This window comes from Eriocheir sinensis, chromosome 15 (genome assembly GCF_024679095.1).
Source record: "Eriocheir sinensis breed Jianghai 21 chromosome 15, ASM2467909v1, whole genome shotgun sequence".
Taxonomy (NCBI): domain Eukaryota; kingdom Metazoa; phylum Arthropoda; class Malacostraca; order Decapoda; family Varunidae; genus Eriocheir; species Eriocheir sinensis.
Window position 1 is genome coordinate 21,813,178 of NC_066523.1, and position 23,388 is coordinate 21,836,565.

General features: G+C 44.4%; 1 protein-coding gene across 7 annotated transcripts in view; it reads left to right on the top strand.

The window, feature by feature from the left end:
* LOC126999038 (ras-related protein Rab-3) overlaps nt 1-23,388 on the top strand; it is a 108,731-nt gene that overhangs the window by 35,310 nt on the left and 50,033 nt on the right. The window contains exon 1 of one of the 7 annotated variants that reach the window (XM_050861401.1): nt 11,372-11,392. The exons of the other annotated variants lie outside the window; for them this stretch is intronic. The gene's annotated coding sequence lies outside the window, so the exon portion shown is untranslated. Of the gene's footprint in view, nt 1-11,371; nt 11,393-23,388 lie in introns of those variants that run through there. 7 annotated transcript variants of the gene reach the window in all.

Genomic DNA, 23,388 nt, shown 5'->3' on the forward strand with positions numbered 1-23,388 from the left:
TGGTAGAAAATAAACATGGTAGGAAATAAACACGGTAGAAAATACACATGGTAGAAAATAAACATGGTAGGAAATAAAACTCAGTAGAAAATAAACATAGAGAATAAACGCGGTAGAAAAATAACACGGCAGGAAGTAAAAATATAAAACAAACATGGTAGAATATATACACGGCAAGAAATGAGCATGCCGGGAAAGGAGAAAAAATCGGTAAACGTGGCCGTGAAACTGAATAAATTTGTGCTCGAATAAGAAACATCAAATATTTAGGGCAAACGCTCAATTACGGTCATCAATAAAGGAAGAGTGTGTTGATGTGTCCTCGCCAGTCACGTAAAAGTTAGCAGCGGGGGCACTCCTCATTCTCCTCAGCAACCCCCTCGGCTCGTGCATGTTGGTGAAGTGACTGTTGGAATTAGCGGCAAAAAAAGTCGTGTAGGTTCTTCCAGGAGAAACGACAACAGTCCCGTGAACTGTTACCAAATGTGTACACGAGACGGAGGAACAACAACACATGACTTTTTTTTTTATTTTAAGAAGTTTTCAGGGTAATTTCAGTGAGTGAGAAAAAGAAGGCGCGGTAGTTCTTCCGAGAGAAATGAAAACAGACTCGTGAACTGTTATCAAATATGTACAAAAGACAACAGCAACGACACTTACTTCTTTTTATTTCATGGATTTTACTGGGTAGCTTCAGAGAGTGAGAAAAAGGAGTGTAGGTTCTTCCAAGAGAAATTAAAACGCACTCGTGAACTGTTATCAAATATGTACAAGAGGCAAGAACAACAACGCTTATTTCTTTTTTATTTCATGGATTTTACTGGGTAGCTTCAGAGAGTGAGACAAAGGAGTGTAGGTTCTTCCAAGATAAATTAAAACGCACTCGTGAGTCGTGAACTGTTATCAAATCTGTACAAGAGACGGCGGAGCAACAACGCATGACTTTATTTTATCGAATTTACTGTTTAGAGAGTTAGAAAAAGGAGGTGTGCCGGCTTCTTCCAACAGAAATCAAACTAGACTCATGAACTGCTATCAAAAGTGTACAGAAACGGAGGAGCAACAACACTAGTCTTTTAATTTCTTCGAGCTTACTGGTTAGTGTCAGAGAGTGAGAACAAGAAGGCGTGTTGGTTCTTCCAGGAGAAACGAAAACAAACTCATTAACTGTTATCAAAAACGTACACGAGACGAGAGAGTAACAACATATTACTTTATTTTGTGGACTTTATTTAGCTGTTTCAGAGAGTCAGTGAGAAAGAGAGGGAGCGGAATGAGGGAGGGGAGTCATCCTCAAGAGACAGGGGAGCAGACTAACGTAATCCAACATCAAAAGACTATCACCGGGGGTTTGGGGACGAGGACGCCGCTGCCTCTACTTTATTCAGTGGGGGAATTACGGAAGGGTGGCGGTGGAGCGGAGTGGAGTGGCGGCGATGATGGATGTTTGCCGGAGGAAGGGAGAGGAAAGTTTAATCGCCATATTCTTGCACATTTCACCACCCAAGCACACCCATTTGCGGGAGGAAGGGAGAGGAAAAATTAATCGCCATTTCACATTTCAGCACCCAAATTAATCGTTTTTTCAATTTACATTTCAGCACAGTTCACAGTTCATAGTCCACAGTTCACATTTCAGCACCCAAATTAATCGTTTTTTCAATTTACATTTCAGCACAGTTCACAGTTCATAGTTCACAGTTCACATTTCAGCACCCAAATTAATCGTTTTTTCAATTCACATTTCAGCACAGTTCACAGTTCATAGTTCACAGTTCACATTTCAGCACCCAAATTAATCGCCATTTCACATTTCAGCACCCTAGCACACCCATTTGACAAGGCTTTCATAAGAGTCATCAGCGTTTCCCCAGGAGGCATTATGACCCGGGAAGAAGTCTGACGAAGCTTCTGTACCTTAAACGTGACAAAACACTCTTGAGAAACCAATTAATCTCCTTTTTGGCCCCTGGAAATAGTTGATGTGAGGCGGAAGAGTCTGATAATACGGACCTAAAACTATTATTTATTTATCTCTATATTTATTCATTAGGTTTTTAAGGTAATTTGGATTTTTTGGCTGCATTTGTTTTTATTTACCTGTTTATTTGTTTACCTCCTTTGCTTAGTTGTTCATATTCGTATACTCATAGTAGTAGTAGTAGTAGTAGTAGTAGTAGTAGTAGTAGTTGTTGTAGTAGTTGTAGTAGTAATAGTAGTAAACTGGAATACAAATGATATGCAATAAAATCATCCTGGCTGGCTGGCTTGTCGTCTGTCACATAAGATTTTGGGGGCCGATTTGCATACATAATAACCTAACGGACAAGAGAAACAGGAGGCGAGACATTCCAGTAGTGCATCGATTATTGGGATGAAGACAAAAATAATAACAATGGGGAAGGATCAAGAGGCGTTTTGCATACAATCAGAATCCCGCGTTCCCTTTCCCTTCCTTCTCCAACGCGTCAAAAATGTCCCAACAATAATATTAATGATGGTAATAACAACCCCATCCCACAAGGCGCCTCTGCAGCCAGGTGATAATGGAAGATAACAGGTAATTACAGGAGCCAGGTAGGCGCTCTTATCACTAGTTTATTTACGGCAGAGAAAAGCTGTTTAAGGCCTTCCGAATTTCACTGATATTACCGCCTCCTCCCGCCCACCAACCCCCGCCCGTTTTCTGTCTCTCATTTTCCCTTCTTCTTCCTGTCTAATCTGTGTCCTTCCCCACTCCCTCTCCCTTTTCTCTTCCCCTCATTTTCTCTCCCTTCTTCGTCCTGTCTTTATTCCTTCCTTCTCCACTCCCTCTCCCTTTTATTTTTTCCCTCCCTTCTTCGTCCTGTCTTTTTTCCTTCCTTCTCCACTCCCTCTCCCTTTTCTTTTCCCCCATTTTCTCTCCCTTCTTTGTCCTTTTTTTTCCTTCCTTTTCCACGCTCTCTTCGTTCTTCTTTTTCTTCTGCCTCCCTTTTTCTCTTTCTTCTTTGTCCTGTCTTTTTTTCCTTTCTTTTTTCTTTCTCCCATTTTTCCATCTTTATCTTTAGACCGTCCTTTCCACTCCCTGTCCTGCTTATCCTCTTCTTTCGCCCTCTTCTTCTCCTTTCATCTTTTTTTCTCCTTATCTTCCTCCTGTTGTTTTTACTTTCTCTTCCTCTCTCCTAATCGCCTTTCCTTTTTTTTCATTTCCTTCCTCTATTAATCTTCATCTCTCTCTCTGACTCCATTCTGTTTCCTCCTTTTATATTTGTTGTCTCCTTTTTTCTTCACTTTTCCTCTCCTAGTGTTCTCCCTGCCTTCAAACTTCCTATCTCCCTCTTATCTCTACTTTTTCTCGTTCCCATATTCTTCCTCTCCTCCATCCTTCTACCTTTTCATCTTTTCATCTTCCTTCTCTTACCTCCCTTTCTCCATCCCTTCCCTCTTTCTCTTTCCTTTACCCCCTTTCTCCTTCGCTTTCCCCTTTCTCTTTCCCTTCCCCCTTTCTACTTCCCTTCCCTCTTTCTCCTTCCCCTCCCTCTTCTCCTTCTCTTCCCTCTTTCTCCTTCCTTTACTCCCTTTCTTCTTCGCTTCCCCTTTCTCCTTCCATTCCCCCTTTCTGCTTCCCTTCCCCCTTTCTCCTTTCATTCCCCCTTTCTCCTTCCCCTTCCTCTTCTACTTCTCTTCCCTCTTTCTCTTTCCCTTCCCCCTTTCTCCTTCCCTTCCCTCTTTCTCCTTTCCTTCCCTCTTTCTCCTTCCCTCACCTTTCCTCCTTCCTATCTCCCTTCCTTCAACCTTTTCCCTGTCATATTAACCCGTCCGTGACTTCGGCCAATCCTCAACATTCTTAGCCCACGGGACCCAAAAGTTCTAAAAGAGAGACAGACAAACAGACAAACTTACAGACAGAGACAAACAGACTGACACAATAAAAAACAAATGCGCACTAATAGGCAAACATTGACAGACACTCAGGGAAGCCAACAAACAAGAGCGTGAACACAGTAGCCTAAGTGAGAGGTAAACAGGTGAAGGTAAGTGGATGGAGGGAAGGACAGGTAGGCAGCTGCTATCGGCCTTCTCTCTCTACTTCTATAGGCCTACTCTCTCGTTCTCTTCTACCATACTTTATTTCGTCGGTTGTTGTTGTTGTTTCTGTTGATGAATTTACCACCAGATTGATATGCCACTCGGAAGACACCTGTTCCATCGATACCCCCCCCACCCCTCTTCCCCCCCCATGCCACCAGCCACCTCTTCCTTCCTTCCCTTTCTTCTTTTTTTTTATTATTTTTTCTCCTTATCTGTCCAACTTCACCGTCTCCCGTCTTAGTCTCTCTCTCTCTCTCTCTCTCTCTCTCTCTCTCTCTCTCTCTCTCTCTCTCTCTCTCTCTCTCTCTCTCTCTCTCTCTCTCTCTCTCTCTCTCTCTCTCTCTCTCTCTCTCTCTCTCTCTCTCTCTCTCTCTCTCTCTCTCTCTCTCTCTCTCTCTGTAATCATCTAGTTCAAATTATATTCATCGTTATTACCCTCTAACTTTTCATTTTTGCACAGCCCATAAATAAATAAAAGTCATAATGAGCGTTGCAACATTTAGTTCGTCCCATGCATTTGTCATGACGAGGACTGTGTGTTATAAAAATTGTGTATATATATCATGTTTATAAATGAGGGCTTGAAAGAGTTGAGGGAGGGTGATGGTTGTGGTGGTGATGGTGGTGAGGGTGTTTGGTGGTGGTTATGATGTCTTCCTCCTCCTCCCCCTCCTCCTCTTCCTTATCTTTTTTTTCTCATTCCTTATCTCCACTTCCTCCTTTTTATCTATTTTCTGCTTCCTCTTCATCCTCTCTTCTTCAAATCTATCTCCTCTTCCTCCTCTTATCCCCATTATCTGCCTTCTCTTCTTCCTCTTTCTTTCTTGTTCTTTTTCCTCCTCTATTTCCCATCTTTCTCCTCCTCTTCCTCCTCCATTTTCCCATTATCTCTCCTCGTCTTCCTCCTTTTCCCTCTTCCGACTCCTCTTCCTCCTCTTCTTCCCTTCTTCTGCCTTCTTTCCTTGACTTTTTCCTCGTTCTCTGTCGCCTCTTCCTCCTCCTCTCTTTTTCCATTTTTTTGTCTCCTCTTCCTCCTCTTTTTATCCAGTTTCTCTCCTCTTCCTTTTATTTCCCTTTTCTGTCTACTCCTCCTCCTCTTTTATCCTCTTTCTGCCTCCTCTTCTTCCTCCTCTTCCTTCCCTTTTTCTCATTTTTTACCTCTTTTTCCTCCTCCTCTTCCTTGTCTTTGTCCTATTTCCTCCTCCTCTTCCTCCTCTTCCCCATTCTCTGCCTCCTCTCCCTTCTCCTTTTCCCACTCTCTTCCTCTGCTTTCTCCTCCATCTCCTCTTCCCTCTCATTAAAATTCATCACACATCATAGCAAACTATTATGATATGACAACGACGCGAGCGAAGCACCAACAATAAAACTCGCCAATCACAGAACACTTACCACCTCGTACCTTCCTCTTTGCCCTACAATTGAAGTGGTGACGTATTCTAATTCCCACCCTCTCCGCTAGGGGCGCCCTGATCACTTAATTAAGGTGAGAATGCCGGGTACACAGGTGGCGACACGGGACTGCTGCTCACCCTTCCTATACTATTTCCACGCGCATCCAATTTCCCGTTTTTTTTAATCATTTATACACCGGAAGCAAGGCAGCGGTGCGCCCTCGTTCCCCGTCCCTCCTCTTCCCTCATCCGTCCTCCGCTGCAATAATGAAGTAACGAAGTAATTTCAGGCGGTAAAGTTCTTAATTACTTACTTAACGGAGACGACGGGCTTTTTATTACCTCCCTATCACCCCTTCGCGGCCATGACTCGCGGTGTGGATTGGAAAGTGCGGGGAGAGGATGGAGAGAGGGGAGGTTATGGCGGAGGTTCATGAGAGACGTGAGAGGGAGAGGGTTTTAGTTAGCGCCGTCCCTGGCCGTGATTGGGAGATGCCTGGTGTGGATTCTTCGTGGTGATGAGGTGGCTGGCTGGCTGGTGCGTGTGATGTGTGTGTGTGTGTGTGTGTGTGTGTCGTTTTAGGGCTACAAACATACACAATAAGTTTGAAAGTTTGAAAAAAAAGTGCGAGTTAATTTTGGCTGGATATTTGTTTGTTTGTTTTTTGTTGTTTTCATCTTTATGTTGCGGTTTTATGTTATTTGTTTGGTCGTGTGTACTTACTTATTGATTTTGACACACACACACACACACACACACACACACACACACACACACATGTATTGTCACTATTTCTACTGCTCTCCAAAAGTTGTCGCGTGGGATAACAGCAACTTGAACACCTGCCATTTGAGTTCACGGGACGTTTAACGCTGGAACAAGTGAGAGTCGCATAGATGGCCCGGCTCAGTGCCTCATCGCGCCCTCATGGTGTTTATATATAGTGGGGTGATCTTGACACTTTTATGTGCTGCGGGAATGAATTGTGGAGAGAACAGCAATAACGACGAACAATAGGTAACAGAGGAGAGCATTGTTTCTATATACTGTTATCATTATTACTGCTAAATCTGCTCTCACCGCTGCCGTTACCACTACTACTATTTCTGATACTACTACTACTACTACTACTACTACCACTACCACTACTACTTCTGCATCTACTACTACTACTACTATTACTACTACTACTACTACTACTACTACTACTACTACTATTTATCGTTACTGTCTCATTTTCATTCTTTTCTGTTTCTTTGTTTCTTCCTCTTCAATTCTCTCCTTTCTTCCATTCTCTTTTGATGTCCTTGATTCTTTTCTTCTTCCCTTATTTATACGATCTCCTTTCATTTATGTTATTTCTTCTTTTTCTTTCCTTTTGGTTCTTTTTCTGTTTGTTTCTTCTCCTTCCCTTTATCTGTGTCTTGATTTTTGTTGCCCCGTGATTGGCTGCTTTTTTTTTCCTCTTTTTCGTTCCCCGGCCAGGTAAAGGAGAGTTGTCATTGGTGGAGCCGTCCCTCGCCCTCTTAAAGATGCGTTGCTATTGGTCGATTTTTTCCGCCCCTCAAATTACAGCGATGTGTGTACTTTCTCGTGTGGAAGGCGGGGGTGGTGAGGGAGGGAGGTGGAGGAGGGGAAGGGAAGGGAGGGGAGGGAAAGGGGTGAGGATGGATTGTTTGTGGGGGAGGTATGTGTGTGTGTGTGTGTGTGTGTGTGTGTGTGTGTGTGTGTGTGTGTGTGTGTGTGTGTGTGTGTTTCTCTATTATTCTCTCTCTCTCTCTCTCTCTCTCTCTCTCTCTCTCTCTCTCTCTCTCTCTCTCTCTCTCTCTCTCTCTCTCTCTCTCTCTCTCTCTCTCTCTCTCTCTCTCTCTCCCCTCCCACACACACCCAAAACTAGCTGCAGGCGGGTTATTAAAACTGTCCTTTTCCATTATATTTTTCCCTTCCCTTCCTGGAGTTCATGGCGCCCCTCGCGCGGCTCCCTGCTTTCCCTTGTTCCGATTGGCCCGCGTTTTTATTCCGAGACTTAAATTCTTCACGATGATTGGCGGGTGGAAAATTTATGGTTATGAGTCCCAGACGTTGATTGGCCGTGTCACTGGTGCTTGTTTGAGGGACTCGGGGCAGGGGGTGGGGGGTGGGGGGAGAGAGAGAGAGAGAGAGAGAGAGAGAGAGAGAGAGAGAGAGAGAGAGAGAGAGAGAGAGAGAGAGAGAGAGAGAGAAACTCGTCTTCCTCCCTCCATACATCGACCACAATGCAATTAAACACACACACACACACACACACACACACACACACACACACACACACACACACACACACACACACACACCATGCCAAAAAGGAGGGAAACATACACACACACACAGCCCCAAAATTGACTACGGGGAGGAATATGCATGAGGAAGATGGCGAAGGGAAGAAGGAGAGGAGGAAAGAAGGAAGGAAGAAGAAACGGAAAGATGAAAAAATTGAGAAAGAGGAAGGAAGGAAGGAGAAAAAAATTGGGACGAAAGAAGGAAGGAAAAAGAAACGAAAGATGGAAAATTTGAGAGATGAAAGGAAGGAAGGAAGGAAGTGAGGAAGGAAGGAAAAAGAAACGGAAAGATGGAAATATTGAGAGAAAGAAAGGAAGGAAGGGAGGAAGGAAGAAAGGAAGGAAGGAAGGAAGGAAAGAAAGAAGAGAGAGAGTGTGGCATGTGGGTGGAGTGAGTGGGAGCTGTGTGGGAGTGGGATAGGGAAGGAAGAGTGACGTGTAGGAGGGAGTGAGAGAGGCGTGTGGGAGTAAGTGAACGGAAAGGGGGAGAGAGAGAGAGAGAGAGAGAGAGAGAGAGAGAGAGAGAGAGAGAGAGAGAGAGAGAGAGAGAGAGAGAGAGAGCTGTGTAAGTGAGGGAGAGATGCGAAGTGACAGGAAAGTGAGATGATATGAGAGAAGGGAAGTGACGTGAGGGGAAGAAGGGAACAAGAGAAGAGAAAGAAAATATGGCAGAGGAACATAGACAGACAGACAGAAAAAGATAGACAGACAGGCAGGCAGACAGAGTTAGTTACACAGACAGACAGACAGAGACAGAAAGCAGCTTGAGTTTGGGTGTGAAAGTGAGTGAATGTGTGAGTGAGTGAGGAAGGGAGATAAAATGCAGGTTAGTAGTTTTTTGCCACTCAAGATGCAAATACTTGGGGAGTGTCAAGGGGGAAGAGGGAAGGGGGCGGCGGTCCTTCATAGATGAAGTACTTTGGGTTAGCAAACTCTTTCGCCTCTGCCTGTCAACATCTACCTTTCCTTCTTGCTGGAAGTATGCCTTCATACAGCCTGTACCTAAGAAGGGTGACCGCTCCAATCCCTCAAACTACCGTCCTATTGCTTTACTTTCTTGTCTATCTAAAGCTTTTGAATCAATCCTTAACCGGAAGATTCAAAAGCACCTTTCCACTTCTGACCTTCTATCTGATCGCCAGTATGGGTTCCGAAAGGGGCGTTCTACTGGTGATCTCCTAGCCTTCTTAACTGACTCTTGGTCATCCTCTCTTAGCCGTTTCGGTGAAACTTTTGCTATTGCGCTGGACATATCAAAAGCTTTTGATAGGGTCTGGCACAAATCTTTGCTTTCTAAACTACCCTCCTACGGTTTCTATCCTTCTCTCTGTACCTTTATCTCCAGTTTCCTTTCTGACCGTTCTATTTCTGCCGTGGTAGACGGTCACTGTTCTTCCCCTAAATCTATTAACAGTGGTGTCCCACAGGGTTCTGTCCTATCTCCCACTCTTTTTCTGTTGTTCATTGATGATCTTTCCAAAACGAACTGTCCTATCCATTCCTACGCCGATGATTCCACTCTGCATTATTCAACTTCTTTTAATAGAAGACCCACACTTCAGGAACTTAACGACTCAAGGCTGGAGGCTGCAGAACGCTTAGCCTCAGACCTTAACATTATTTCCGATTGGGGCAAGAAGAACCTGGTGTCCTTCAACGCCTCAAAAACACAGTTTCTCCACCTATCCACTCGACACAATCTTCCAAACAACTATCCCCTATTCTTTGACAACACCCAGCTATCACCTTCCTCAACACTAAACATCCTCGGTCTATCCTTAACTCAAAATCTCAACTGGAAACTTCATATCTCATCTCTTACTAAATCAGCTTCCTCGAGGCTGGGCGTTCTGTACCGTCTCCGCCAGTTCTTCTCCCCTGCACAGTTGCTGTCCATATACAGGGGCCTTGTCCGCCCTCGTATGGAGTATGCATCTCATGTGTGGGGGGGCTCCACTCACACAGCTCTTCTGGACAGAGTGGAGGCTAAGGCTCTTCGTCTCATCAGCTCTCCTCCTCATACTGATAGTCTTCTACCTCTTAAATTCCGCCGCAATGTTGCCTCTCTTTCTATCTTCTATCGATATTTCCACGCTGACTGCTCTTCTGAACTTGCTAACTGCATGCCTCCCCCCCTCCCGCGGCCCCGCTGCACTCGACTTTCTACTCATGCTCATCCCTATACTGTCCAAACCCCTTATGCAAGAGTTAACCAGCATCTTCACTCTTTCATCCCTCACGCTGGTAAACTCTGGAACAATCTTCCTTCATCTGTATTTCCTCCTGCCTACGACTTGAACTCTTTCAAGAGGAGGGTATCAGGACACCTCTCCTCCCGAAACTGACCTATCTTTCGGCCACCTCTTTGGATTCTTTTTAGGAGCAGCGAGTAGCGGGCTTTTTTTATTAATGTTTGCTTTTTTTGTGCCCTTGAACTGTCTCCTTTGCTGTAAAAAAAAAAAAAATGGCGAAGATAAAGTCGAAAAAGAGGAGGAAGTGGATGACGGGGAGCGATGTTCTCTACGTGGCATGGCCGTTGGCTGGAAGTGAAGGTGGGAGTAGAAGGAAGAAGAGAGGTGGAGGGTTAGTGGATAGGAGAACAGGGATAGAAGGCACAAGGCTGAAGATGAGAATATAATGTTGAGGATGATGAAATAAGATGATAATATAAAAGAAGATAATGAAATGAAGAGACTTTGAGACAGAATTAGGAACGAGAAAGAGAGGGAACTGAAAAGAGAGAGAAACAGAAACGAAAAATAGAAGGTAGAAGCAATTAAACGAAACAGGGGAGAAGAAGGAGCCTAAAGGAAGGATGGGAAAAATGAAGGAGGAGGAGGAAATTGAGAAGAGAAACCATATGAAGGAATGGAGAAACGGGATAACGGAAGAACCCTTATGAAGAACGGGAAGGCTGAGAAAAGAGAAAACGAAGGAAGGAAAAGGATAAAAAATGGGAAGAAGGAAGAGGATGATGAATAATGTTGTTGGAAGGAAAGACTAAGAGAGAAAATGAGAGATTGAGAAATGAGAAAACGTGGAAGGAAGAAAAAGGGGAAGAGAAGTAGATTATAGGAAAGGAAAAAAATGAGAGAGAAAAAATAAGACAGGACAAGGACGAGAACAAAAAAATCAAGCAGGAAGAGAAGACTGAAGAAGATGAAGCTAGAAAATATGAAAGAAAAAAAAGTGAGAGGAGAGAGAGCGAGAAGAAAAATGAGAAACAGAACGTGTGGAAGAAAAAGAACTAGGAGAGGAGGAGAAAACCTGAGACGAGACAAGGAGAACGAGAGAAAAATGAAGAAGGGAGAGAGACGAATATAGATGCATGTGAAAAATAGTTAAAGAAGAGAGGAAGAAAGAGAGAGAGAGAGAGAGAGAGAGAGAGAGAGAGAGAGAGAGAGAGAGAGAGAGAGAGAGAGAGAGAGAGAGAGAGAGATTATGGGGATGAGGATGAGATAAGAGATAAGAGCTTGCATGGAGGAGCAGGAGGGAAAGTTATCGCGACGCAGCATAACATTTCTCACCCCAGCACGGCGGGACGCAGCGGACTGACACACATCACGCCACGGTCCCAACACAGAAAACGAGAACCAATACTGGAAAAGGTAAATAAAAAAGGACCACCGAATGCTCTCTCTCCTTCCTAAAACATGTAGGGTGACGAGCTCTCCCCTCACCGTTGCCAGATCATCGTACTCAGAGCATAGTATTTACCGGTTTCTGACGCCTAACTATTGCCAAGAAACATGACGATCTAACTCTTTTAACGCTAACTATAAAGGAGTTTCGTTATTGGAGCCCAGAAGAGAGTTTTGGGGTAGGAAGTCGGGAAATATAAGCGGCTGAGTACGACAATCTGGCAACGTTGGCTCCCCTACGCGCTCCTGCAATATTGAAGTCCCTAAAAGGCTATACTTGTGTCCTGCTTCGATGTACCAAAGTAAAGTAAAAGCCACTATATCCCCACCGATGATTCTGATGTAGTGGATAAGACTACAAAATGCCTATTCCTCCATGGCTTGTGGGGACCGTGGGCCATACATTATAGGTGTATGTCGTTGTGGGAAGATAAAAGTAAAGGTGAAGTTGGGGCCATATGATATAGATAACCGTGGGAAGGACTGGCCATGAAACACCAAGAGGGCCATGTCACAGCTGGTGGGTCGTTGTGTTTGAGATGTCACCTTATCCATTACTTTCGGTGCATAGTCGGTGTGCGGTCCCTTGGTTAGCGCCAGCCTAGAACGGAACCTCGTATATCAATGAAGCCTCCTCAGCTTGCCACCTGTGGACGCATTTCTGTAACAGCGGTGGGGTCGTGTCATTGGGAAGATGGGCCTTGACTTTTTTTACAGCAAAGGAGACAGATCAAGGGCTTAAAAACTAATAATAAAAAAAAGCCCGCTACTTACTTATTCCAGGAACCTGCAGCAGACCGTCTTTCTTGCATGTGGTCTAACTGCCTGGAACCTGGAAACACCTACCACTGTCCCATTAAAGGATCTGTTGCTAGCCGTCCCGTCTTCTTTTGAGTCTGCCCAAAGGTTTAACCGCAACTCTGGCACAGAAGACATACAGAGTCGAGTTCTCCGTCTTGTCCATAAGTTACACACACACACACACACACACACACACACACACACACACACACACACACACACACACACACACACATCTTTATATAAATCGATAGATCGCCGGATATAAAACAAATCCGGCTAAATCCCAGCACATAACTTACGAAAGAAAGGAACGAGTGATGAACAGGAGCCCGAGGGAACAAGATAAAGGGATGCTACCTCGTCCCCGTCCCTCCGCGGCTGCCCTCCATCGATCGAAAGGAGCGGAGAAGACACTAGTATGGAACAGAGAGAGAGAGAGAGAGAGAGAGAGAGAGAGAGAGAGAGAGAGAGGGGGGGAGGGGGTCTGTGTTTAATGTTTTCATCGGCCCTAAGGCTCAAAGTGGGGGGGAGTGCACAAAGGGGGGAGGGGGAGCCGCAGTGTTGCCTGTCCCGTCTGTGTGTGATGCCTGCTGACCCCCGGAGCAAGTGATGGCCGTTGAGTCGTGTTTATCTTGTTTTCTGATTAGCTTTTTCTTACTTTGCTTCATCGGTCTTTTTTTAGTTTGTGGTCACCAGTCAGGCTTATGCGCATAGTTATTTTCATATGGATTAATCTTGATATCGCGTCCATGTTCTTAAAGTAGAGTCTCCTTTTAATATCTTGTGAGAATGTCAGATACTCACAGAAGGCCACAGTCAGGCAAGCAGGATGTCTCACTGATTGACTCCCATTAATAAGTCTGGAGGATAATATATTGTTTTATTTAACCATCAATTGATTTCATGAATGAATGAATTAATTTATACTAATTTGTCAACGTTTACCAAAGGATTTTTTTCCGAACCAAGTTTTTAATTAATTTCTTATCCTGTAAATATTAAGAAGTTAGTTACTTAATCGCCCGAAGCCTAACTTGGGCCTTCCTTGATAGACATGGTGTGAGGAGGCAGCGTGAGGCGTGCGTCCTGCTGTCTATCTCCTCACAGGAAAGGCTTGGGGGATGCGGCACACAAGCCAGACTAAGCATTCGTTCATTATTGTGTTTACAGTTCGTCGTTACTGTGTAGTGGTAGCCGATCATCGTGTAGGTACTAAATGAAAACGAGAATTCTTGGCATCTCATCACACGATAATGGGCTCAGAAGGACGGATGTGAGCGCGTAGAGTGTATTCAATCTCGTAAATTTTCCTCCATATCGTCGGGGTTTTATTCCTGTTTTTGCTGGTTACCGTTCCCAGCGAGCCATGTTAGACGTGGCCCTCGTGAGGCGGGAAATGGTCCGGGCGTGACCTTTTCTGATCACCGGAGGCACCACACACCTGCTGGACGCTGCAAGATTAATTTTCTCTCTCCATCCTCACCTTTTCCTCATCATCCTCAGCCTCTTCCGTGATGCCGCCTCCTACACACACACACACACACACACACACACACACACACACACACACACACGCTAATCAGGAACAGGTGTTTTTTAAATTCTCGTTCTAGAAATTAAACTCCAAAAGTGGGCCCAAGTCTACAGTCATTCTCTCTCTCTCTCTCTCTCTCTCTCTCTCTCTCATCTGAGATAGGAAGTAGATCAATAGGGAGAGAGAGAGAGAGAGAGAGAGAGAGAGAGAGAGAGAGAGAGAGAGAGAGAGAGAGAGAAGTCACTAACGCACCACCACCACCCTCACCGCCATCCCCGTCACCAGATTATAACATTATATACTCATATAATTACGTGGTAACTCTATTATGTCAGTTTGCCCTCTGGTAGTCTCTCTCTCTCTCTCTCTCTCTCTCTCTCTCTCTCTCTCTATCTATCTATATATCTCTTCCCCCCTCCGTCCCCACACACACAAGCCTATATGTATCGGTCGTGTCTTCATGGTCGGGTTTCACGGGCTGTCAGGTGTAATGCCGGATCGCCGTGACGTGGTGAATGGTGATCCGGCTCGGGGCGCGTCCTCTCTCCCACGCCCTCGCCCACGCTCTTGCCCCGCCCCAGTGTAATGCCGGACATGAACGGCGTACGGCGCGGGGGACTTGCTGGAGCCACTCAATAAAATGAAGGCCAACAAAAGCTCCAGGCCAGAGACTAGTTCCGGACTACACAAAAGAAACTCAGCACTAAAGAAAAAGCTGATGTTGATGATGGAGGCGGTGGCTGTGTGGGTGTAGCTGTGGATGTGGCTGTGGTGTTTTTCAGACAAGTTGAGGAAGGAAAAGAAAGACAAAGAGGAAGGGAAGGTCAGGGAAGAAGATAAACAGGACAAACGAAAAGATTATACGTGATGAACCATAAACACAGTAACTGATGAATGATTGGCTTGCCTTGTGTACTGTATCCCTCAACCCCGACCCTTTTATGTATAACTACCAGCGTAAACATGCGAGCTCCCCACTCATATCGTCATTACTGCTTTATTTGTTGTGTGTGTGGGGGGGGGGTTGAGGGTTAGGGGTTCTCTCATTAACCTGTCTCTTTAATACAAGTTATATAAGTTTGATTCCATTTCGCGTTGCCAGTGAGCGTCTCTGTGTGTGTATGAATGGATTAAAGTATCAGGGTTATGTTTGGTGGTACAGGACGGGAAGGAACGAGTATAAGAAGGAGAACAATAAGGGGAAAGGAAAAACAAACGAAGGGACAAGTTGAGGAAGGAAAAGAAAGACGAAGAGGAAGGGAAGGTCATAGAAGAAGATAAAGAGGACAAACGAAAAGGAGGAAGTGAAGGAGGAAGAGAACAAGAGCAGTGATGGTGGTTACAAAAATGATGGTAACGATGGCACAGGAAATTAAAATGGTAAAGGGAAAGGAAAACAAACGAAGGGACGAGTTGAGGAAGGAGAAGAAAGACGAAGAGAAAGGGAAGGTCATGGAAGAAGAAAAACAGGACAAACGAAAAGGTGGAGGTGGTGGTGGTGGAGGAAGAGAACAAGAACAGTGATGGTGGTTGCAATAATAGTGGTAACGATGGCACAGGAAATTATTTAACTGCTCGTGTTGGTAGTGCTTGTTAGGAGGAGATTAACTGTGAGGTTGGTGGTGCTGCTGCTGATATTGGTGGTGGTGGTGGTGGTGGTTGTGGTGGTGGCAGAAGTTGCAATGATGGTGGAAGTGGTTTTGGCGGTGGCGGCGTCAAGGGAGGAGAAAGAGGAGGAGGAGGAGGAGGAGGAGGAGGTGGAGGAGGAGAGAACATAATAGTCCCAGTAAGTTATGAGGTGATATGAGTTTGCATTCAGACACTTCACGACGACAAAGGCGGGGCTCTCTCCTTAATTTCCTGCCCCCCCCCCCCCTCTCTCTCTCTCTCTCTCTCTCTCTCTCTCTCTCTCTCTCTCTCTCTCTCTCTCTCTCTCTCCATTTCCTATCTTCCCTCCACAGTCATCCCTTCAAAGACCAGCATTCTCTCTCCCTATTGAACTGTGGAGCCATGATGCAACTCGAGGTCAAGAGAGAGAGAGAGAGAGAGAGAGAGAGAGAGAGAGAGAGAGAGAGAGAGAGGGAGAGGGAGAAAGAGGGGATACAAAAGAGATAGGAGAGAATATGTGAACTTGTGGTGAAGAGTTCGGGGAAAGATTGTACATGGCTGGAAGGAGGGGAAAGAGGAGGAGAAACAGTGCGAGGGAAGAGATGAATGGAAGGGAAAGAGAGGGAGAGGAGAGAGGGAAAGTTGAATGGAAGGAAAAGGAAGGGAAAGAATAGAGGGAAAGATGAATGGAACGGAAAGGGAGGGATAGGAGAGAGGGAAAGATGAATGGAAGGGAAAAGAAAGGAGAGGAGAGAGGGAAAGTTGAATGGAAGGGAGAGGAGGAAAAGAGAGGGCGAGGGAGTGACGAGGAATGAAATACGAGAGGAAAGAAAGGGACAGGAAGGGAAAGGAAAGGAAAATAATATAACACAGAGGAAGGAGAAGGGAAGGGACTGAGAGATGAGGTAAAGGGAACTTAAAGAAACTGGGGAAAAGGGAAAAAGGGATAAAATGGGAAAGGGGAAAGTTACTGAGGGAAAAAAAAATATGGAAAGTTAGTGGAAGACAAAGTAAAGGGATCGAGAAATTAGTGTTTAAAGACAGATGGGATAGTGGAAAGTTACCGAGGGGAGCGAGGTAAGGAGAATGGAAGAGGACGGAAGGGAAGAGAATGAGGGACAAAGGAAACGGATCAGGAAATGAGTAGATGAGGGAAGGGGGGGGGGGGATAGATTACTGAGGGAAGCGATGTTAAGTCAGACTGGAAAGAGAACGAAAAGGAAGGCAGGGAAGGACATCAGAAAAGAAACGGAAAAGGAGTGGGTGAAGGGAGATGAGAGGACGAGAGGGAAGGCAGTGAGGGACAAAAGAAAACAGAAACAGAAAAGAAGTGAGTGAAGGAAGATGAGAAAAGGAAAAGTTACAAATTGAGGAAAAGAGAATGGCAGGGAATGAAAGATGAAACAAAGGACAAAAGAGAAGAAGGGAAGCAAGAGAGTGAGAGATAAAAGATAAGGAACAGGATATGAATAGATGAGGGAAGGGGGGGGGGATAGATTACTGAGGGAAGCGATGTTAAGTCAGACTGGAAAGAGAACGAAAAGGAAGGCAGGGAAGGATATAAGAAAAGAAACAGAAAAGGAGTGGGTGAAGGGAGATGAGAGGACGAGAGGGAAGGCAGTGAGGGATAAAAGAAAACAGAAACAGAAAAGGAGTGAGTGAAGGAAGATGAAAAAGGGAAAAGTTACAAATTGAGGAAAAGGGAAGAAAAGAGAAGAGAATGAACGAGAGATGAAACAAAGGACAAAAAGAAGAGAAAGGAAGAGAGTGCGAGATAAAGGATAATGAACAGGATATGAATAGATTGAAGGAGATGGGAAAGGGAAAGATTACTGAAGGAAGCGATGTAAGGAAAAGAAAGAGTGAGATGAAGCAAAGAAAAATGAGAAGAGGAGAAAGGAAGATAGTGAGAGATAAAGGAAATGGAACAGGAAAGAGACGTGTGGAAAGGAAATGTCACTGAGGGAAGCGTCGTAAAAAAAAAAAAAAGGAAAAGAAGAGCAAGGAAGGGAGTGAGATATGAAGGAAAGAACGCTTAAAGGAAATGGTGAGGGGAGGAATCAGTGAAGGGAAGGGGAAGGGAGACGTTACAGAGGAAAACGAGGTAACAAAAAGAGAAAGAAAGAGAAAGGGAGTGAGAGATAAAGCAAAGGACACAGAAAGGGAGAGGTGAAGGGAAGGACGAAAGGGGAAGAAAACATAAACTGAAAAGGAGTGGGTGAAGGAAGATGAGAAAGGGAAAAGTTACAAATTGAGGAAAAGGGAAGAAAAGAGAATGGGAGGGAATGAGTGAATGCTAGTTACTGAGGAAATGAGGCAACGAAAAGAGAAAGAGAAAGGAAGGGAGCGGTAGATAAAGCAAAGGACACAAAAAGGGAGAGGTGAGGACATGGGGTCAGTGAATGGAGGGGTAAGACGGAAGGCTGGTTACCGTATACATGGTCTCCCTTTCCCATTGATCACCTGGTTCCTCAGCGTCACCGATTTCCATCAGCACACCTGAATATGCAGCACGCTAACAGGTGTCCCTCATTCTGTCTTTGTCTGTCTCACTGGGTATGTTTAGAAGCTGTCTGTTCGTCTGTCTCTCACTCTCCTACTCTATACGTTTGTTGGTGCGATTCTCTCTCTCTCTCTCTCTCTCTCTCTCTCTCTCTCTCTCGCTCTCGCCCTCTCTCATGTTCAAATTTTGCAGTGTTATCTCCGCCACCAGGAAGTCGGTGTGTACGTGGGAAGCTTAGAGAAGGCGTCTTATTGTTTGCCAGGGGATGAAATACACTCACTTCTTAGCTCCAGACCCCCCCTCACCCCCCTCACCCCCCTCTCCCTCGACGCCCCTCCCATTGTCCCCCCTTCTTTTCCAGCGGATAAAACAAACTGGGTTCTTACTTACGGCAATATTTTTTAAACATTTCGGCGCCCAAACTCACGTATTTGATAAGGCTTTCGTAGGAGTTGCAGGCAGGGGTAGTTTTATGACCCTGCTGGTGGTAGTTGGACCCTTCTTCTGTACCATGAACCTAAAGAAACACTCATTTGACAAGGCTTTCATGGGAGTTGTGGGCATATCCAGAGGTAGTTTTATGACCCTGCTGGTGGTAGTTGGACCCTTCTTCTGTACCATGAACCTAAAGAAACACTCATTTGACAAGGCTTTCATGGGAGTTGTGGGCATATCCAGAGGTAGTTTTATGACCCTGATGGTGGTAGTTTGCCCCTTTTTCTGTACCATGAACCTAAAGAAACACTCATTTGACAAGGCTTTCATGGGAGTTGTGGGCATTTCCAGGGGTAGTTTTATGACCCTGGTGGTAGTCTGACCCTTCCTCTGTACCATGAACCTAAAGAAACACTCATCTGACAAGGCTTTCATGGGAGTTGTGGGCATATCCAGGGGTAGTTTTATGACCCTGGTGGTAGTCTGACCCTTCCTCTGTACCATGAACCTAAAGAAACACTCATTTGACAAGGCTTTCATGGGAGTTGTGGGCATATCCAGGGGTAGTTTTATGACCCTGGTGGTAGTCTGACCCTTCTGCTGTATCTTGAACCTTAAGAAACACTCATTTGACAAGGCTTTCATGGGAGTTGTGGGCATATCCAGGGGTAGTTTTATGACCCTGGTGGTAGTCTGACCCTTCCTCTGTACCATGAACCTAAAGAAACACTCATCTGACAAGGCTTTCATGGGAGTTGTGGGCATATCCAGGGGTAGTTTTATGACCCTGGTGGTAGTCTGACCCTTCCTCTGTACCATGAACCTAAAGAAACATTCATTTGTCAAGGTTTTCATAGGAGTTGTGGGCATATCCAGGGGTAGTTTTATGACCCTGGTGGTAGTCTGACCCATCCTCTGTACCATGAACCTAAAGAAACACTCATTAGAACTCGATTAGTCTTCTTTTTTGGCCTTTGGAAATAGTTGATGTGAAAGGCGAAAGCGTCTGATAATATGAGCTTAGATTCAACCCCCTCCCCTTCCCCTTCCCTTCCCTCCCTCCCTTCTTCTGTACCATGAACCTAAAGAAACACTAATTAGAACCCGATTAGTCTTTTCTGGCCTTTGGAAATAGTGGATGAAAGCGTCTTATAATACTGAGCTTAGTTTCACCCCCGTCTCCTTTCCCTTCCCTTCCCTCCCTCCCTCCGCCACCGCCACCATTGTTGTAGGTTCCAGTAGTTTGCACAGAGGCCGCTTACCTAACACCTCAGTACCGTCGCTCCTCAACTCCACATGTAGGGATTCGAGGTTGATTAAGGCTCTCCGATTCCGTAGAGTTTCCTGACTTTGATATTGTTACCCAGAAATTAGAGGCCTTTGATAGTGTTGTTAGTACTTTTTTTACATCAAAGGCAACAGCTCAAGGGCAAAAAAAATAGAAAGCTTAGAGGCCTTTGATAGTGTTGCTGTTGGTATTATTGTTGTTGTTAGTACTCTTATTTTTTCACATTAATGGAAATAACTCAAGGGCACAAGAAAATAGAAAGCTTAGAGGTTGATTAAATTGGCTCTCCGTCTCCGTAGAGTTCCTGTTAGTATTATCGTTGTTGTTAGTACATTGATTTTTTTCACATCAATGGAAACAGCTCAAAGGCACAAAAAAAATAGAAAGCAAAAGGTCTGTTGTTGTTGGTATAATTATTTTGTTGTTGTTAGTACTTTGATTTTTTTGGACATCACAGAAAACAGCTCAAGGACACACAAAAATAGATAGCAAAAGGCCTGTTGTTGTTAGTATTATTGTTGTTGTTAGTACTTTGAATTTTTACACCACAGGAAACATCAAGGGTATTAAAAAGCACAAAAAAGAAAAAGGCCTGTTGTTGTTGGTATTATTGTTGTTGTTAGTACTTTGAATTTTTACATCACAGGAAACATCAAAGGTATTAAAAAGCACAAAAAAGCAAAAGGCCTGTTGTTGTTAGTATTACTGTTGTTGTTAGTACTTTGATTTTTTCACATCACATAAAACAGCTCAAGGGAATAAAAGAAACAGAAAAACAAAAATAATCCAAGCGCTACTACAACAACAACAAAAAAGTACAGAATGAGTGGCCAACAGAGAGGTCAATTTCGGTTAGAGAGGTGTTTTGATGCCCTCCCTGTTAGTAGTACTGTTAGTGTTTGTTAGTTGTTCATATCAGTGTTGGTATTTTTTCATTTCAGGTTATTATTATTTTCATCATCATCATCATCATCGTATCACCATTCTCGTAAATAATTAAGAGCTTGGATCATATTTCAGTCGCGTAAGAAGACCTTGGGAATTCACTCGCCCACTTGGCTGAGGCGTAAATATCCGTGTTATAAGCAAGGCTGCTCCGCATGACATAAAGCCTCTCAGCGGTGCGCGTGGGCAGGCTTGTTTTATTCATTAACATTCCGAGGGAGAATTATGTGAGCTCGTTTTCTGTGGCTCCTCGGAGGGGAAGACATGAGGCCGTGTAACATGGGATCCTAATATAGATTTGTGACCTTTGATATCACTCACGCCCGATGCAATAATGCTTTTCTTTCTCGTCCAAGTTCGTAGCGAAATTCTGATGGACTGGAGAATAAAGATTTTGATAAGAGAATAAATGCAATAGAGATGGTGGTAATAGTAGTAGTAGGAGTAGTAGTTATAAGTATTAGTAGTAGTAGTATTAGTAGTAGTAGTAGGAGGAGGAGGAAGAGGAAGAGAAAGATTATGAGGAGGAGGAGGAGGAGAAAATGATACAATGGTTCATCTCCCCAAATAAATAAGCTTCTGCAGGTCTCCGCCGGGCGTCTCACGTATTGGGAAGTTAACTAAATCTTGGGCAGGCAAGGTCCCACGGGAAACCTTAGGACAGATAGCCCCCCCCACCCTCCTCTCCTACCCCTGTCCTCCCTCCCTCCCCCTCTCTTGCCCTCCCTCCCCTCCCTGCTCACCCACCGTCACCGTCCCTCCGCCACCGTCCCTCCACCATCCCTCCCTCTCCTCTTCCCCGACCTTAACTCCCACTTCCTGTCTCATTTTAGCTCCTTCACGTTGACCTCTTTCCAGTCAGCCAGTCAGTTGGTCGGTCAGTCGGTTAGTCAGTCAGCTCTCTCTCTCTCTCTCTCGCATGGGTGACTTAAGCAAAAAAAAGAATGACATTGTCCATCCAGCGTGACAAAAAGTGTGTAAAAGCAATTCCACTTCTTTCAGTCTGTGTAATTGTTTTTGCCTGTTTGTCCCCTGTCTGTCATGTTATTGCTGGGCGAGGGAGTATTATGGACCTGCCTGCTCGTTTAGGCCCGTTCATACATACATACACACATACATGCACACATACATACATACATACACATACACACGAAAAAACGCGTCTACTAAATACCTACGTTTTTTTGGGGGGGGTTATGATTACTCCACAGAAATCCACTAAAATAATTTACCTTACCTTCCTTCAACTTACCTGTCCTTACCTTATATTATTTTACCTTACCTTACTTTCCCTAATCTTGGGTTTACCTTACTTTACCTTACCTTACTTTACCTTACCTTTCCTCACCTTACCTCACTTTACCTTATCCTACCTTACTTTACCTTACATTACCTTACCTTACCTTACTTTCCTTGACCTTACTTTACGTTCATCTTACCTTACCCTATTTGACCGTACCTTACCTAACCTAACCTTACCTTACCTTACCTTACCTTACCTTACCTTACCGCACTTCAGAAGCGCCTTCGTACTTATTAATTACCCACCTAGAATATTAACGATACACAATGACGTTATAGCGCATAATAATAAGTCGCCTTAATACTGGTGACTAGACAACATGCTGGTGACAATATCTACTCCTCTCTCGTCGTCACTCATCCATCACTTTTTTTGTCTCTGCTCTGTATTTGCTTCGTGTATCTACCAGTCCATTCTTCTTCGCGTATAATAATAAGTGACCTTTGCACTGCTGACGAGACAACATGCTGGTGACAATATTTACTCCTCGTCTAATGCAAACCGTTTTCCATTTTCTTCACCCATCCATTACTCTTTGTCTCTGCTCTGTATTTATCGGTCCATTTATCTTCCGCGTTTTTTGTTTCATGAATCCATCAGCGAATGCCCGTCTGTTCGTCCTCGCTTTTTCGTCCCCTCTGCATATATCGCCCGGCTATTTATTCCCTTGCTGACGTCTATTAGCAAACTACCTCCACTTACTAGCGCTGCCATTCCCTAGCTCCGTCCATCCAATCTTCTCTCTGTTGCTTTACATTTCTTTTATTTTCTGTCCTCTCGTTCATTTCTTATCCCCTTTTTATTCAATGATTTCCTCATACCCCATCTTCCTTTTTTTTTTTTTAGTTGCCCTGTTCATCCATTCTTCTTTCCCTCCCATTTTCTTTTCTTTCATGCATTTTTATCTTATTTATATTCTTCCCTCGTTGATATATCTCCCCCTTTTTTTTTATTCACTGATTTCCCATACCTTCCTTGCTTTTCTCTTTTTTTCAGTTTCCCCTTCCATTCATTCTTCTTTCCCTTCCATTTTCTTTTCTTTCATGCATTTTTATCCCATTTATTTTCTTCCCTCGTTGATATATTTTCCCCTTTTTTTTATTCACTGATTTTCCCCCCCCCACCCACCTTCCCTACTCTTCTTTTTTTCAGTTTCCCCTTCCGTTCGTTCTTCTTTCCGTCCCCTTTTGCTTTCTTTCCTACCCTCTCGTTCAATTTTCGTCGCATTTTTCCTCATCAAGTCCTCCCACCCCATACATCCTGTCTCTTTCAGTCCCTCCCTCCGCCTGTCAAACCTGTTCATCCATCCATCATCCCTTCCCCTACTCACCCTTTTGCGCCTCATCGCCTTGTTCTCGCCTCAGCCTCCAGATCTGCTCATTCAGTCCTCTCTTCCTTCTTCAAGCCTTAAATACACAGCTTTTGCCTCCCATCCCTTCCTTCTTACCTACTAAACTAACAAAAGCAATCATCCTACCTTTTCAATCACCAACCCTTCCTTCTTACCTTCTAAACTAACGAAAACAATCATCCCACCTTTTCA